Genomic DNA, 14,592 nt, shown 5'->3' on the forward strand with positions numbered 1-14,592 from the left:
TTCATCCTGTAATAATGTATAATGCAAATAATTATTTATTTTAAGCATAATTATAAAGCCAAAATAGGGATATAATTCATTAGGATATAGGAAATATTGACCCTTATCACCCATTGCTTGGGGCTTTACCCGGATTGTGTGTTGGTGAGACAAAGGAAGAGGAAGTTTGCCTCGGAGCGGGCTAAAGCTATAGAGGGTGAAGTGAAAAAACTTATGGAGGCTAATCATATCCAGGAGGTCGACTACCCAGAGTGGTTAGCTAATGTGGTCCTTGTCTCTAAGGGGTCGGGAAAATTAAGGCTCTATATTGATTTTAAAGATCTCAATAAAGTCTGGCCGAAAGACAGTTACCCTTTGCCCAGGATTGATGCGTTGATTGACGGAACAACGAGGTGTCAGCTGATGAGTTTCTTAGATGCATTCCAAGGGTACCACCAAATCCCACTACACCCTGAAGATCAGGAAAAGACCGCTTTCATCACAGACAGAGCCATCTATTGTTACCAAGTCATGCCCTTTGGGCTGAAGAACACTGGAGCTACATATCAAAGGTTGGTCAACAAGCTGTTCAAGGCTCAACTCGGTCGAAACATGGAAGCTTACGTGGATGATATGTTGGTCAAGAGTCTCTTTGCTGAGCAGCATCCAGACGACTTGGAGGAGTGCCTTCGAACCTTACGCCAGTATCAAATGAAGCTCAACCCAGCCAAGTGTGCCTTCGGAGTTATAGTTGGTAAATTCTTGGGATTCATGGTGCATTACCGGGGAATTGAGTCCAACCCTTTGAAGATAAAGGCCATTCTTGAGATGCCTCATCCTCAGAGTATTAGGGAGGTACAGAGACTAACTGGGAGGATGGCAGCATTAGGAAGGTTCTTATCAAGATCCGCGAAAAAGCAATTTCCATTTTTTAAGGCCTTGACTTGAGTCTGGGATTTTACATGGACAGAGGAATGCTAGGAGGCATTTGAGCAGCTGAAATAGTGTCTAGTCTTCCCCCCAGTCCTGGCTAAGCCACAACCGGGAAAGTCACTATACATTTATCAGGCTGCCTCGGGGGAGGCTGTCAGTTTGGTTTTGGTATAGGAGGAGGACAAAGTTCAGAAGCCGGTCTACTATGTGAGCAAGAGATTGGCCGGAGCCAAGATTCGTTACACTCCAACAGAAAAGTTGGCCTATACCCTAGTCATCTATGCTCGAAAGTTAAAGCCCTACTTCGAGGCACACCACATTATTGTCCTATCAAGTTAGCCATTGAGGCATGTGTTGGGAAAGATGGACTTATCAGGGAGGATGCTCAAATGGGTGGTGGAGTTAAGTGCCTTCGACATCAACTATCGACCTCGGCTGGCCATCAAGGCGCAGGCTCTTGCTGACTTCATCGTGGAGGGCACCCTACTAGAGGAAGTAAACGAAGGGGTTTCCCAAACTTGGACTCTCTCTGTGGATGGCAGCTCTAGTGTCGGAGGCAGTGGTGCTGGATTACTGCTCCAGGGCCCTAATAGCCAAGCTTGGCCGTATGCCTTCCACTTCGAGTTCAATGGCTTTAACAATAAGGCTGAGTATTAGGCGTTCATTGTCGGGCTCAAACTAGCGGAACATATGGGAGTCAGGGATCTGGAGGTATATTCTGACTCGAATTTAATTGTGCAGCAGGTCACAGGAGAGTTCGAGACCCGGGAGGATGCCATGGCCCAATACTTGGCGATAGCCAAGGATCTTATGGCACGGTTTCAGGCGGTGAAAATCTGTAATACCCGAGAATGATTTGAGGTCATAAATAATATTTGATGAAGGGCATAAATGGACTTTGTGGAAAATAAGACTATAGGGTACACTAACGCAACTTTGGACGATCGAATTAGTCAGAGGGAATACCCTGGACCCTAGATAGCCAAGGAAAATGGTATAGTATCGACAAGTAATACGAGTTATGATTTTAGGCATCAAAAGAAGTTGGATCGGGAACGGTTCCCGGTACAGCTAAAAAAAAAAGGCAATTGTGATTTAGGTTGAAATACCGAATTATCGTACGGGGCATCCGGGACGTCAATGGAACCCCAAGGAAGTTCATATTTGGCATATAGAGTAACCCTTCAGTAGTTTTTGGAAGAAACAAAAAGGTTTGTAGCTAAAACGAAGATTCGGGCCTAAGTGTAGTTTTTTCGAAATTGACGGAGGGAGATCGAAACGATATTTTTTCAGAATTTTAAAGAGACTGTTTTGGGATATTTCAAAGGGTTATAAAGGTCTTTAAAGAGAAGTTCAGTTTTTGAGCCGGGGGCAAAATCGTAATTTTTGAGGTTGGGGGTAAAAGTGTAATTTACTGAAAAATTAGGGGCATTAGCGCAATTAGTCCATTTTTCAAGGACTAAAATGCAATTAAAAATTAGCCCGGGGACCATGTTGAAAAGGGTCTAAGTGCAATTATCCAAAAGTTCGGGCCAAAGTGTAATTCTTGAAATCTTTTTACTAGGGGCATTTGGGAGATTCAGGAAAAAGCTTCATAAATGACTTTAGAGATAAGGATGAAGTCTCATGATGACGTTAGAGATAAGATGAAGGCTCATGATGACTTTAAGGATAAGATTTGTATAAGATTTGATTGGATAAGAAAAGATTTGATTTAGATAACAATGATTGCAGAAGATTTTAGAAGATTTTGGAATGATTACAAAAGATATTAGAAGATTTGGAATGATTATAGAAGATTTACAATGATTGCAGAGAATCTTAGAAGATTTTGGAATGATTACAAAAGATATTAGAAGATTTGGAATGATTATAGAAGATTTATAATGATTATAGAGAATTTTAGAAGATTTTGGAATGATTTGCAAAAGATATCAAAAGATTTGGAATGATTATAGAAAATATTAGAAGATTTGGAATGATTGGAAAAGATTTTGAAAGATTTGAAATGATTGCAGAATATATATTTCTTGGTGGCTAAGTTTCCTAAACATATAAATAGGGGCTCAAGGCTAAGGATTCTCTCATTCGAAATTGTGATACATTTGTGCTAGACGAGAGTGTTTCGGGTTTAGTGGATAGAGGGTTTTTAAAGCATACGCGAGGCATCACATGCGTAGAGCACTTAGGCAGCGCGTGAGGACCTGTAAGAAGGTGGTTTGGTTAAAAGACTTGAGGAGTTGCACGAAAATTGAGGTTGGGCACAAGATTCGAGGTGTTCTGAGTTTCGTTCAAGGTGAGTTGTTCGCTACCAAAATTTGGCTTTCTTATGAGTGGTTCTCCTCCAAAACTTGATTTATTGTGCTTGTTCTATCTGAACATATGGTGATTTCATGCAAAATGGTTTTGTGCATTAAAATGGTAACCGATGACGGTTGGATTTATGAGGGAGGTTTGTCCCTAAACGTTTTGAACTGTGCATTGCATTTTATAAATGTTGTTTATACGATGCATTGAATTGTGAATTGTGGCATTGTCTTGAGTTTTATGTGTACGTATGGAATGTCAGCCTCGGATGTTGTCTGGATAGTGTAGCCATAATTCTCCAAGGGTGTGACGGAATAATAGGGGTATCTGATGCTAGTGTGCATGTCAGGATAGCTGCCTTGGTTTCCGTGCCAGACCGTTTGGTCAGGGAAGTTGCACTAGGACGACTAGGTGATCCATACTGTGTTGTTCATGTGGGATGTCAGCCTAGGATGTTGTCTGGATAGTGTAGCCGTAATTCTCCAAGGGCGTGACGGAATAATAGAGGTATCTGATGCTGGGTGTGCATGTCAGGATAGCCGCATTGATTTCCGTGCCAAGCCGTTTGGCCAGGGAAGTTGCACTAGGACGACTAGGTGGTTCATGTGAAATTTTGGAGTTGGGATTGTATGGTGGTTCCTGGATGCTTAAGGTGGGAACGTATTCTGGTGAGATGCGTTGGCAGCCCCATTTCAGCTAGAATCGCGTCGCGTCGTCGTGTCGTCGAGTCGGTGTGGTGGCATAGCTTTTAGAGAGATTGCTCTTTCCCCATGGTAGGGTTAAGCGCGTGGGAATTCTCTTGAGCTAGGGCTTACCGGGTATATTGGTTTATTTCATGTCTTGCATTATTCATGAAAAATGTGTTTTGAACTCTCACTTAGATGATTCATCATCTAATTTGGACTTTGTACCTGGAATATTCAAACGTTCCAGGTGAAGGCAGCGGTGCAAAAGGGAAAGGAATCGTCGAGGAGTGACGGCGATTAGCGGATAGTTTACATTATGTCTTTTCAGTTATGTTATTTATTTTTGAAAACGTCATGTAAACGTTGGTGCAACTTTATATATAAATAAAGTGGTTTCGGTTATGACCTGTTGAGGTTTCGATCTAGCTTCCGCATTTGTGTTGGTGAACCTGTCTTGGTTTATTAGTGGTTCATAGTTGATACACTGAGAAGGTGTAACGGGATTTTCGGGGAATGGTTTTTGTGATGGGTTTTTGTTTAAAAAAAAATTATCCCCAGAATCTTACGTTACGTTAACGCTCCCGAGAATTGGGGTGTTACAATTGGTATCAGAGCGAGGTTTGGAATTTAAGAGACTCTGATTAGGGTTTGAAATGTAAGGGATTCTGATTAGAGCGATGGTTATTTAAAGATTATAGATTTCGTTGGAAATTTAGAAACTATCGATTCGAGGGCAATAGTTGAAATTTCATGTGGAGTAATGAGATAACTGGTAGTTATCGGGAATGATCGAGTTAGAAATAATTCGATTCGGATCAAGGATCCTAGGGATATTAAACTCAGGATGATTTGATAAGTGTTTTGGAGAATCGAGTTTAAGGATTTTGAGGATTGATTTTGATGATAGGGATCTCAAAATAAATGTTGTGAGGATCGAGGTAAGGTACCTCAAGGAAACAACTCATAGGAACGAGTCAAGAGTGTTTAGTTCAAATGTTGATCTAGAAAATGAAGTGGTCGGGTTGTAGGATTGAGTCCCGTAAAGATGATTGGAGATTAGAAATTGTCACTATTCATGATTTGAGATTTGGACAGGGTATCCTTAATGGTTGTGGGACCTGAAAGATCTTTTAGCAAGATAGAGATTATCTTTACGTGAGGTTTGCACTGATTAAGGAAGTGTTTTTCTTTTTCAGATGGTGAAAACTCGGAGAGTTATGGATCTCAGCGAGCGAGATGAAAGTGACAGTAGTAGCAGTCATCATAGCCGTTCTGCGAATCGTGTCACAAACGATGGACGACAAGAGGAGCGATCAGGTCCTAGTGAGAATAGATTTGATCGAATGGAAAGAATCTTAGAAGGCATGCTGACACATGTAACGAGGAACGAGCCATCGAGGCATACAACTCATGTGTTGGATCAGTATCGCCGACAGAGACCCCCAGTGTTCAGGGGAAAAGCAGAAGACGACCCCTGCATGGCGGAATACTGGATGGAGCAAACCGAGAAGCTGCTCCAACATTTGCAGTGCAGTGACGAAGATAAGGTCAACTGTGCTACATTCATGCTTGAGGAAGACGCTGCATGATGGTGGCAATCAGCCCAGCGAGCTTTGCAAAGGACACCTAGGCAAGTGGAACAAGATCCAAGGCCAAGGCAAGCTCAACCTGTGACTTGGGCTAGATTCAAGGAAGCGTTTGACACAAAATATTTTCCTCGAAGCTGGAGAGAAGAAAAGACTTGGGAGTTCATGAAATTAAAGCAGACTGACGAGATGTCGGTGACCCAATATGACGTAAAGTTTACTCAACTGATCCGGTATGTACCTATGTACGAAGCCGATGAGTGGCAGAAAGCCCAGAAATTTGTGGGTGGATTGAAAGTAGGACTGCAGCAAGCTCTTAGCTCGTGGACTTTGGACACCTACAATGAGGCATTGCATAGAGCCTTATCCACTGAGACTAATCTACTGCGAGTTAGTTTGATTCGATCGGATGAGAAGAAGAAAGATCCGAAAGGTGGGGAGCATAAATCAGATGGAAGGAACTCCAAAAGCAATGAGCCATGTTCTCGATGTGGCAAGGTACACTCCGGGAAACAATGTTTCCAAGGACATATTCGATGTTTTTCGTGTGGTGAAGAAGGACACAAGAAAAATGATTGTCCTAAGAATAAAGAGGCACCACCAACCGGGAATCGAATGAGGATTACATGTTTTTCGTGTCAACAACCTGGTCACTACTCGAGCGAATGTCCAAAGAGGCAGAAGGTGGAACAAATGGGAAAAGCAAACAAGGCTCAAAAACCTCGCCCTGGACGAGTTTTCTACCTGTCAAAGGATGATGACGATATCTACTGGACAAAAGAGAAAGGTACGCCGAGTTAAGTTCAATGTTGTCAATTTCTGTGTGATTTTATCATATGCATTAGCAATAAAGTTGGCTGGGAGTCAATGAAAAGTATTTTGAGGACACGATTAGAAATAATATTAAGTATTATGAATTATTTTGGATATGTGTAACCGCCTGTTTTAAGCTACAACAAGATATTCTGGAAGATAAGAGACATGTTTGGTAAGCTCGAATCATATAGAGATGTAGGTTATGAGTAAATTCTAAGGATTAGGAATGGTAATTAGGACATTTCAATTGGGAGACATTAACAATAGTAGTGATTCAATTATCACGGACCAAATTTCGAGGACGAAATTTATTTAGGGGGGGAGAATGTAATACCCGAGAATGATTTGAGGTCATAAATAATATTTGATGAAGGGCATAAATGGACTTTGTGGAAAATAAGACTATAGGGTACACTAACGCAACTTTGGACGATCGAATTAGTCAGAGGGAATACCCTGGACCCTAGATAGCCAAGGAAAATGGTATAGTATCGACAAGTAATACGAGTTATGATTTTAGGCATCAAAAGAAGTTGGATCGGGAACGGTTCCCGATACAGCTAAAAAAAAAAGGCAATTGTGATTTAGGTTGAAATACCGAATTATCGTACGGGGCATCCGGGACGTCAATGGAACCCCAATGAAGTTCATATTTGGCATATAGAGTAACCCTTCAGTAGTTTTTGGAAGAAACAAAAGGGTTTGTAGCTAAAACGAAGATTCGGGCCTAAGTGTAGTTTTTTCGAAATTGATGGAGGGAGATCGAAACGATATTTTTTCGGAATTTTAAAGAGAGTGTTTTGGGATATTTCAAAGGGTTATAAAGGTCTTTAAAGAGAAGTTCAGTTTTTGAGCCGGGGGCAAAATCGTAATTTTTGAGGTTGGGGGTAAAAGTGTAATTTACCGAAAAATTAGGGGCATTAGCGCAATTAGTCCATTTTTCAGGGATTAAAATGCAATTAAAAATTAGCCCGGGGACCATGTTGAAAAGGGTCTAAGTGCAATTATCCAAAAGTTCGGGCCAAAGTGTAATTCTTGAAATCTTTTTACTAGGGGCATTTGGGAGATTCAGGAAAAAGCTTCATAAATGACTTTAGAGATAAGGATGAAGTCTCATGATGACGTTAGAGATAAGATGAAGGCTCATGATGACTTTAAGGATAAGATTTGTATAAGATTTGATTGGATAAGAAAAGATTTGATTTAGATAACAATGATTGCAGAAGATTTTAGAAGATTTTGGAATGATTACAAAAGATATTAGAAGATTTGGAATGATTATAGAAGATTTACAATGATTGCAGAGAATCTTAGAAGATTTTGGAATGATTACAAAAGATATTAGAAGATTTGGAATGATTATAGAAGATTTATAATGATTGTAGAGAATCTTAGAAGATTTTGGAATGATTTGCAAAAGATATCAAAAGATTTGGAATGATTATAGAAAATATTAGAAGATTTGGAATGATTGGAAAAGATTTTGAAAGATTTGAAATGATTGCAGAATATATATTTCTTGGTGGCTAAGTTTCCTAAACATATAAATAGGGGCTCAAGGCTAAGGATTCTCTCATTCGAAATTGTGATACATTTGTGCTAGACGAGAGTGTTACGGGTTTAGTGGATAGAGGGTTTTTAAAGCATACGCGAGGCATCACACGCGTAGAGCACTTAGGCAGCGCGTGAGGACCTGTAAGAAGGTGGTTTGGTTATAAGACTTGAGGAGTTGCACGAAAATTGAGGTTGGGCACAAGATTCGAGGTGTTCTGAGTTTCGTTCAAGGTGAGTTGTTCGCTACCAAAATTTGGCTTTCTTATGAGTGGTTCTCCTCCAAAACTTGATTTATTGTGCTTGTTCTATCTGAACATATGGTGATTTCATGCAAAATGGTTTTGTGCATTAAAATGGTAACCGGTGACGGTTGGATTTATGAGGGAGGTTTGTCCCTAAACGTTTTGAACTGTGCATTGCATTTTATAAATGTTGTTTATACGATGCATTGAATTGTGAATTGTGGCATTGTCTTGAGTTTTATGTGTACGTATGGAATGTCAGCCTCGGATGTTGTCTGGATAGTGTAGCCATAATTCTCCAAGGGCGTGACGGAATAATAGGGGTATCTGATGCTAGTGTGCATGTCAGGATAGCCGCCTTGGTTTCCGTGCCAGACCGTTTGGTCAGGGAAGTTGCACTAGGACGACTAGGTGATCCATACTGTGTTGTTCATGTGGGATGTCAGCCTAGGATGTTGTCTGGATAGTGTAGCCGTAATTCTCCAAGGGCGTGACGGAATAATAGGGGTATCTGATGCTGGGTGTGCATGTCAGGATAGCCGCCTTGATTTCCGTGCCAGGCCGTTTGGCCAGGGAAGTTGCACTAGGACGACTAGGTGGGTCATGTGAAATTTTGGAGTTGGGATTGTATGGTGGTTCCTGGATGCTTAAGGTGGGAACGTATTCTGGTGAGATGCATTGGCAGCCCCATTTAAGCTAGAATCGCGTCGCGTCGTCGTGTCGTCGAGTCGGTGTGGTGGCATAGCTTTTAGAGAGATTGCTCTTTCCCCATGGTAGGGTTAAGCGCGTGGGAATTCTCTTGAGCTAGGGCTTACCGGGTATATTGGTTTATTTCATGTCTTGCATTATTCATGAAAAATGTGTTTTGAACTCTCACTTAGATGATTCATCATCTAATTTGGACTTTGTCCCTGGAATATTCAAACGTTCCAGGTGAAGGCAGCGGTGCAAAAGGGAAAGGAATCGTCGAGGAGTGACGGCGATTAGCGGATAGTTTACATTATGTCTTTTCAGTTATGTTATTTATTTTTGAAAACGTCATGTAAACGTTGGAGCAACTTTATATATAAATAAAGTGGTTTCGGTTATGACCTGTTGAGGTTTCGATCTAGCTTCCGCATTTGTGTTGGTGAACCTGTCTTGGTTTATTAGTGGTTCATAGTTGATACACTGAGAAGGTGTAACGGGATTTTCGGGGAATGGTTTTTGTGATGGGTTTTTGTTTAAAAAAAAAATTATCCCCAGAATCTTACGTTACGTTAACGCTCCCGAGAATTGGGGTGTTACAAAATCAATCATGTCCCACATGTACAGAATGCAGTGGTGGATGCTCTCTCGATGATAGCTGCTTCATTCTTCCCCAGGAATTCCTGAGCTGTCTACATGGAGTCATTGCCCCAGAGGAGCATAGAGACAGAAGCGGAGCAGCTTTGCGTGGAAGGGGTAGAAAATTGGATGGATCCCATCGTAGCATATTTGACCAAGGGATGGCTACCAGAGGAGGAACAAGAGAGTCAGAAACTCAAGCGCTAGGCTGCCAAGTTTCTACTTGTCGGATCAGACCTTTACAAGAAATCCTTCACTCAACCGTTGCTGAAGTGCGTTGGGTTCGTCGAGGCCGACTACATCTTAAGGGAGATCCATGAGGGGATTTGCGGTAGTCACATAGTATCTCAGTCTCTTTCCCAGAAGGCACTTTGGCAAGGGTATTACTGGCCAACAATGATGAGCGACGCTGTGCAGTTGGTCCGGACTTGTGAGAGATGCCAAAAAACTTCCAACCTAGTTCATACCCCAGCTGCTGAACTCACCCACCTGGCTTTACCTCGTCCATTTTCCAGGTGGGGAGTGGATATTCTCGGGCCATTTCCGCTAGTAGCTAAACAGAACAAGTACTTGATATTAGCCATTGACTACTTTACTAAATTGGTGGAGGTCGAGCCTTTAGCGACTATTACAGGCCAGAGGGTAAAACAATTCCTTTGGAAATCCATCATCTTCTAGTTTGGTATTCCAAGGGTGATAATAACGGATAATGGCACCCAATTCGAGGACCGATCGGTGCAAGAATGGCGCCGTGAGTTGGGGATTAAACAGCATTTTACCTCAGTGGCCCATCCTCAAGCTAATGGGCAGGTAAAGCTAACAAACAAGACCATTCTGCAAGGACTCTGAGCTCGGGTTGAGAAGGCAGACGGCCGATGGGTAGATGAGCTCCCCAATATACTATGGTGCTATCGAACCACGTCGCGAACGGCTATAGGAGAACGCTGTTTCACATTGTGCTATGGCTCAGAGGCTCTTATCCCTGTCGAGATTGGGGTGATGAGCTACCGAGTGGAGCATTTCGATCTAGAGGTTAATGAGCAAGGGCTAAGGTGCACCTTGGATATGATGGATGAGCTCCGAGACCTGGCGCGAATTCGACAAGCCGTGTATAACCAGCGCATTGCTAAGTACTACAATTGACGAGTTCATGCTAGGAGTTTCATGCTAGGAGATCTTGTGCTGTGACCGTTCGACGTAAGTCATCCTCGGGATGCGAATAAACTAACTTTGAACTGGGAAGGTCCATACCGGGTGGTGGAATCCTTAAGTTCGGGGGCATATCGACTAGAAGACATGGAAGGCAAGCCCTTGAAGCATACTTGGAATGTGCAAAACTTAAGGAAATTTTATCAATGAGTAGGGGAATTCCCCGAACCTCTTTGTACTCTTTTTATGACTAATGGCAAGACTTCGAATTCTCTCCATCTAATAGCAATTTCATAAAGGACAACACTTCGCCAAAGAAAAATCCAAGGGTTACGAGTCCTAGGCCGTCCCCAAAGGTGGACTAATTGCCACGAAAAAACTCTAACCCAACACCCTCATCCGCAAGTGAGTGGCTAAAATCCAAGGGTCACGAGCCTTAGGCCGTCCCCAAAGGTGGACTAATGGCCACGGAAAAACTCTAACCCAACATCCTTCTCCGTGAGGGAGTGGCTAAAATCCAAGGGTCACGAGCCCTAGGTTGTCCCCAAAGGTGGACTAATGGCCATGAAAAAACTCATCCAAGGGTCACGAGCTGTAAGTTGTCCCCAAATGTGGGAATTAGGCCACGAAAATCTCATCCAAGGGTCACAAGCTCTAGGCCGTCCCCAAAGGTGGACTAATGGCCATGAAAAAACTATAACACAACACCCTCCTCCGCAAAGGAGGGGCTATAATCCAGGGGTCCAAAACCCTAGATCGCCCCCTCCTGTTGTTGACTTAGGGAGAACCAAGGGTCGGATTAGCCGTTTTCAACCATACAATGGATCGGGGTTCAACTAGTCTTGGCTCTGTTGGAAATGTATGCCCTAAAGACATGTTTTGTTTAATTTATGGTAATGATGTTTCTTTTATTCAGTTCATGGCACATATATTATTTGCATTTAATTGTTGGAAAAGTGTCCATGCTCTTAAGTAAGTGATTCATGTGATGGGTCGTTCTTCACAGTTAGGCATGAATCATGGGTACTTAATAAGCAAGAAAAATATTACTCTTGATCTTTTGATAGAACTGGGCATTCTATCATGATAAGATCATTGTGCAATAGATCCTAATGGAGGATGGCTTGCCTTAGCCAGTAAACAGTCCGTTTACTCTAATTGTACAAGCGCATTTGGAATGCGTAGAGTGGACCTGTGATAGAAGCTGATGACAAAGTACTAATTATCATGGAGCTAGTCTATCACTGCTACTACGTGGACGAGTACTCTAATACTTGAGTATTAGTTGGTGGTCTAGTGAACTTAGAGCTATATTCTTAGATTCATTGTAGGTGAGGTCTATCAAAGATCAATATCCTTTTGAGTTGGGAGTATAGTTTCTAATTAGCTAAGACAGACTAATACAAGATAGTTTCTGTGATTCACCCCCTTGTGATTGTCCAAGAATAATCAAATAATCCAGGGCCCTGGGAACGTGACTTATGAGTGTGTGCTTCTGGGTAGCTCCCAGTGATAAGCAAGTACATTCGAGTAGTCACGGATTATTGGACTAGTGATCTAAGGATGGTAGAGATCATTTAGAGAGGTGTTAGTACATTATTCCTTTCTAAATGATGGGTGTTACGCAGAGGGGTATTTTCGTCATTACACTAGTAGGTCAAAGACGTGGCATATGCAAAATTATTCGTGGGGTCAGTGTTACCATATGGTGATAGTTGGAACACTTAGAATGACAAAATATAGCTACTAGGTAGTAGGGATATTTTGGTCATTTTAGTAGCCGTGAATAATTTGTCTTTTGGTCCCCGGGGTAGCTCGATGTAACTCATGTATTTTTTAATACATTTGGCTTGTTGGATGAATTATATTGAGAGAGAATTATTTTATTCAGAATGGTCCATAATTAATTGGGCTAGAATAAAATAATAGTTCATTAGGGTTTTTTAATTAATTAATTGGGCTAACCCAATTAGAAAATTAATTAAATGATCTTGGTCCATTAGGGTTTGGCCCACTAGGGTTTTAACCCTAGGGTTCTCCCTATATATTCTCTCATTATTTGTTTTTTCATCCAAGTCGTTTTTCATTCTTCTTCACCGAAGAGAGGCCACGAGTTCGAGTCATATTTTGGAAGATCAAAAGAGAGCCTCGAAGTTCTGATGCGAAGGAGCCGAAGGATAGCAGGACAGCCGTCGTCTCCACCACGCGAAGAAGCTACCGCGCATCCTGCCCCTATCGCCCCATTCCGACCGGTAATCTGCCGTAAAAGTAAGTCTCCTAGATTCTAATCAATACGAGGATCGTTTTTGATTTTAAAACGCTTCCGTTGCATGCTTTTGTATCCTCGTTCATGATCCTTCAGGCTCATAGGTCCGTAATAAAAAAATGAGGAGTCAAAATGGAATGGCATTATATAAAAGCACGATGGTCCAATACATGGTGATAAAGGAAGTACAAAAAATCCTAGGCAGGAAAAGAGGGAAGAACTTAAGCATCAGGAGGAGCATCGTTATCGTCGGCCATCTTCGAGTCCTCCATCTCAGCCACAATTTCTTCAACAGACCGAACATTAGACATGTCCAAGTTCGGATGAGCTCATAACACCTTAGTCGCATGGGCTTGAAATCCATTTGTCCAAGCTTCCAGCAAGTTCTGCTGGATGAACTCCTCCACCTCAGAAAGTTTGATAGGCTCGACATACTTGCGTCGTACTTAGGAATGACTGAGTTCGCCTGGGATAACTTTGAGCCTACTCGAGATAACTCTGCCTCAAGTTCCTGAATACGTAGGTCCAAAGATTGCCGCTCGGAGAACAACTCATCTAGGTTCTTCCTTTGGCTCTTCAGTAATTCGTCCCTCTCATGCAACTGTGTGTTTAGCTCCAAGGTCTTTTTGGAAGCTTGGGAAAAATGTCCAAATATGGTCTGGATAGTTTAGGGGAGACTCGGGGGCTGGCATGAGCTATCTCAGAGGTTGGGAAGTCCTTTTCCTCTTAGTGCGGCTAGGCTCCCCTTCCTCAGCCAGAGGGGGATCCAAGGCAGCCTTTCCCTTCGTGGGAGCAGGGGCGCTCTCATCCTCTGTGGGTCTCCATTTGTTCTTCGCCCAGATAAAAGTCGTACTCACCATCTCAGTTGCAAATGCATAGGCAAGATATTAGTGGCAAGAAAAACAACAAGTCAAAAAAGTATGAAAATAGGGGAAAAAAATGACTACCCAAAGTGACATCGGGCTCGAAGCAAGTGTAAGTGGATAAACCCTCCAGGTACAAGGTACGATCACATATTAAGGCCCGAGCATTGATGGGGTTCAACTCCCTCAAGATCTGAATATTACGAAGCTCGCCTTACGTGATCCCGCGACTGCGGACCTTTAAGGGCTGGAAAGCCCACTCAACTGGCACCCCGAAGTTGACCCCCCCCCGTCTTTCAAGCCAATAAAGAAAAATCTACTCCTCCATTGTTTTATCGAGGTGGGGTTATTGACTATGAACTGATGTTGGTTGAGGGGAGAGAAGGCGAATCAAGGTTCAATTTTACTAATGGGGATTACCTTGAACATCCTAAAGAAGAGTTGCGCAGTAGGCTCAATGTCTCGATCTCGACAACAGAGAATGGAGGTAATTAGGCACCTCCTGCCATTGGGAGTCAGTTGAGAGGGACATAACCCCACAACAGAGAACACCTCAACTACAGGAGCCGCTAGGGGAAACCTAAGGCCGGTAGTGAGGGCTTGCTCGTATACGGTGATATAACCATGGGAGGCCTGGTGAGCTTTTAGACCTCGGGGTTCACTGTACTAATACTCATCATGGATGAGGTGGTATTTTTTGAGGAGGGGAAACAACTCTCTCTTGGTTATGGTGGAGTGGTCCATGGTCAGATCCTCGGGTATGTTTTCTAGGTTGGGATCACTACTCACATGAGACTTTGAAGAGGGATGAGGTGAAACTCTTTCGGGCTTCCTAATTTTTTCAGGCCTATGAAGGGGGCCATGGGAGGGACTGGATAACTCGAT

This window comes from Diospyros lotus, chromosome 12 (assembly GCF_014633365.1).
Source record: "Diospyros lotus cultivar Yz01 chromosome 12, ASM1463336v1, whole genome shotgun sequence".
NCBI lineage: Eukaryota > Viridiplantae > Streptophyta > Magnoliopsida > Ericales > Ebenaceae > Diospyros > Diospyros lotus.